The following is a 4610-nucleotide window of genomic DNA, read 5'->3' on the forward strand; positions in this document are numbered from 1 at the left end:
AATCATCCCAGCCAATCCCTCTTGCTAATCCAGACTTCTAGGAGACTTTCCTTTCTCTCCCCTGCCCATCAGCAGATGAGTGTACTTCCTGTGTAGAACCCTCAGCCCCAACCCAGGGACAAGGCACCAGGACTGACCACTCGAACCCAGCTTTCCCACTTGATATTGCTAAACTTTAGGTCACAGGTCACGGCATGCCTTCCTTTTCTTTTTCCCTTTTTCAATCGTGATTTTGTGTGGCCCAGGCTGCTGATGGTTCTCCAACCCAGTGGTGATTAGGACAGAGTGAAATCCCCATCTGAGTATGGGTATAGAGTAGACTACAGTGAGCAAGTAAAGGACGTGTCCAGCTCCCAGCTGCCACGCCTGGTGTGTTTTTCCATTAACCCTGTTGGCAGTGTGCATGGCAGGGTTATATCTGAAGGAGGGATAACATGCACTCAGCTTTCTTCAGTCCTGGAGAAGAAAAGCAGATGGGATAGAGGGGTGTCTGTGTCCCAATTTCTTTTGTGTTTTTGTGATGCTGAGGGAGTTGCGAATCTAGAATCTGAGCAAAGCTTAAACTTGATGGAGTCTAGCCTGTGTCCGGAAATTACCTCTTCAGTTTCAGTTAGAGACATTGTTCTTCATATTCCCTTCCTAAAAACCATTGCTGTGCAGTGTTCAAACAGCTGCCATGTTCCACCCCAGAGAGGGCTGTATTTCAATGGTGGGTAATGTGATCCCTACGTATATAGTCTGTAAATCACTTCTGAATTCTTCCTGGAAAGAAAAAACTTCTATAAAAAAATTTTTTTTTTAAATTATATCTGCCTAAGAAATGAAATAGCCTCCTTTTTCACTGATTGGGCTTGAGTTCAAAAACCCTTCCCACCCCTGTAGGCTGGAAACATCCCAATGCAGTCCCTGACACTGCTTTACTTTATCACCTCCATAGGAAGCAATATGCAGTCACTTCAATTCCAGTCACCTTTTTCTCCTCCTCCCCCTCTTCCTGGGTTCTCCTCCCCCCATCCCCCCACCACTGAAGCCCAACATCTACCCATCTATTGTTCGTCACAGACATTAACCTCATCCCCTTTCTTGAAACAGGCTCAGCTTAACCACAAGAGAATCATAAAAGAGGCCCTTCCCCGAGCCACTCCCTCATCTGAAACCCTGAGTGTCCGTTTCAATAGATCACACACTTTGTCTGGCGTTGCTCCGGGCAGGCCTGAAAGGCACTGGGCCTTGGGTCTTGGCCTCCATCAGCTGAACTATTTCCTGTTGAAGGTTACTCACTTCCTGTTTTCTGTATTTAGACAATCTGAGTCTATAGGGAGGTTTTGATTTGTTGTAAACTTCAGCTGGTTTAAAGGTTAAATTGGTGGGGGAGGGCGAGGCTGGAGACAAATTAGTGCTATTTAATAGTGATGTTGTTTTCGCTCAGGGTTTTATAGTGACCACCAGCTCATGTGAAAGAAAGGTCAAGGGGTGACAGCATGGGAGATGGAGACAGGGCTACTTCACAATGGGCTTGGGCTGAAATATTTTACTGTGCGTGTTTGGAGCAGTTGGGGGGTCAGGTACATGGGGTGGTGGAGGCTGACACACTCCAATGACTAATCGCTCTGATGTGTCACTTTTGCCACAGACAGCTGTACAGAAAGGCTAACGGCAGTACAACAGTTATACGGGGAAGCATGGGAGGAGCCTGACTAGCCTAAGAATATTAATACTGTGCCTTTTTTAGTGCCTGGCAGATGAATACCTCAAAGCATCCTATGGACTTTTATTTATTGTTTGTTTTCACTTGCTCAGAAGTATGCTTAGACACTCAGACATATAAGAAGTCACTCACATACCTTGTGAGGTAGGTCATTATTAACATCCCTATTTTACAAATGGGGAAACTGAAGCACAGAGGGGTGACGTGACTGCCTAAGCTCATACAGCAAGCCAGTGCTGGAGTCTGATAGAATCCAGGAGTTCTGACTCTGTCACCTGGACTAACCAGATCGCACGCTCTCTCCTAACATACATTAGTCATGAAAAGAGTTCTGCAATAAAAGCATTTATTCTGGTGTGAGGAAAGCTGTATAAAGCTGCTCAGCTAAAGATGGAGCCACTGATGCTGGGACATGTAGTTTCCCTGGACTGCACTCTAGGATGTCTTCAGTCTGCTCTATTTTATTCAATTTCACTGTAGCCCTTCTAGCTACCTGCCACTGTGGCCCTTAAAATGTGGATGCATTTATCATAGAACTATACAAGGTCATGAAAGGGAAAGAACAAAATTAAGGCCAATAATATATTATGGAGGTAGTAAATGATTCAAAATGTTAGAGTGAAACCATGCTAGGGATGAGCCTGGAAAGATTCCAGCAAAATATTCTGCTGGAATAGGGAGCAAAATGCCAGAGTGGCCAGGTGGGAGAATGGATGAGATGGCTAAAGATAAAGATCTGATGGACAACCAGAACAGATAACCTAATCCCATTCTTCAACTCTCTATACCCGGGGGAAAGAAATCTGCCATAGCAGAGTCTCAGGCTTCTCCTCCGCAACCAGTATGCAAAGCAGAGTCAAACTCCAAAGCAGACTCGGGCACCACTAAAGAAGCTGAAGGAGACTCACGGTGAGGAGCAGAAATGTTTGGAAGAAACAAGAGCCAAAATTCATCCCTGGCATAAATGGGCCCAGCTCCTGTAGATTTAAATTTCCTTATGCCAGAGCTAACTGCTGTTCACGAAGTACACTACAGTGAAAAAAACCAAACCATGCAGAGAAAACATGTGCAGAATATATTTAGGTCACTGGTTTCTCATTTGTGTTGTCATACTGGGGTTTTTTTCATACTCTTCTAATTTTTCTCTTTTGTTTAGAAGCCCTAGTGGTACCAATCTTTTGTGGAATACTGGTTCCTGCTGTGGATCAGCTGCTCCGCAGCATGCAGGAGGCACTGGGGGAGGAGGGAAGGAGCAAGGCCAGGGTGCACTTAGGGGAGGGGTGGAACGGGGTAGGAAGAGGCAGGATGGGGGCGGGGAGAGATGGGGTGAGTCTTTGGAGGAAGAGGTGGAGTGGGGCTTGAGCCTGGGGCGGAACTGGGGAAGGAGCACCCCTCAGCACATTAGAAAGTCGGTGCCTATGCCACCCAGGTAGACAGTGCTATGTCGGGGGGAGAGCTTCTCCCGCCAACATAGCTACTGCCTCTCAGGGAGATGGATTAACTACGCTGACGAGAGAGCTCTCTCCCATCAATCTAGAGCATCTTCATTAACGTTCTACAGCAGCACAGCTGCACCAGTGCAGTGTTTTAAGTGTAGACTTTCCCTCACTCATTGAGGTCTAGGGCAAAACTACATTTCATGTCAATAGGACCAAGATTTGGTCAATTGATGCTGATTTAACCACATGCAACTTACACCATCATTTAGGACACATCTCAGTTAGCTCTTTATGTTTTGCAAGTGCAATAATTGCATATACTGCCAGCACAGAAATGCATGCAAAATTTAGGTGCACAAGTGCATAACTGAACTTCTGGAGGGAAAAAATGTAGGTTTTTTTTCATTTCAGTACTTCCAGGATTGTCCTCAGTTTTACTGCCCTTCCCTGAATTCCCTCTTATTTCTTGATTATCATGCACATTGTAGGGAGATTGGTCACTTTGGATAAGCTGTTACCAGCAGGAGAGTGAGTTTGTGTGTGTGGTTTTTGGAGGGGGGTGAGGGAGTGAGAGAACCTGGATTTGTGCTGGAAATGGCCCACCTTGATTATCATACACATTGTGAAGAGAGTGGTCACTTTGGATGGGCTATTACCAGCAGGAGAGTGAGTTGGGGGGGGGGGGGGCGGAGGGTGAGAAAACCTGGATTTGTGCTGGAAATGGCCCAACTTGATGATCACTTTAGATAAACTATTACCAGCAGGACAGTGGGGTGGGAGGAGGTATTGTTTCATGGTCTCTGTGTGTATATAATGTCTTCTGTAGTTTCCACGGTATGCATCCGATGAAGTGAGCTGTAGCTCACGAAAGCTCATGCTCAAATAAATTGGTCAGTCTCTAAGGTGCCACAAGTACTCCTCCTCTTATTTCTTGATGTCTTTCTACCTCTTAGAAAGCAGGCCCACCGACTGCACCTAGAATACTGCATAAAGTTCTGGGAATCTCACTCCTGATTTAATTTGGTGTATCTCCAGTGAAGTGAATGGAGTTACACCAGTGCAAAACTGCTGAGAATGAGATGAGAATCCAGCTCAAGGCTATTCAAAGTCAATGAAGTTCCTAAATAGGCACAGAACAGAAATCCTGATGCTGCGGTCAGAGCCATTAGATCCAGCACAATCTTGTTTTCAGTCATATCAATGTACTTAAAAAACAACCATTTAATGTCACTTAGAAATGTTTATTTGCAGGCACCAGATGGCTCAGAGAGTTGGTATAACAAAGTATTTCATTTCTAGGTCATGCATTCTAATCCAGTCCAGGCTGGTAATAAATGAACTTTATCACCTGATGGCTGTTTTGTATCCTGTGTCGGGGTTCTCAGCCCAGTTCCTAGTGAATAGGAATTCACCACAAAATCTATGCACACAGGTTGGCACTGACTGGCTCCCTTTTTGACAAC

This window comes from Lepidochelys kempii, chromosome 7 (assembly GCF_965140265.1).
Source record: "Lepidochelys kempii isolate rLepKem1 chromosome 7, rLepKem1.hap2, whole genome shotgun sequence".
Lineage (NCBI taxonomy): Eukaryota > Metazoa > Chordata > Testudines > Cheloniidae > Lepidochelys > Lepidochelys kempii.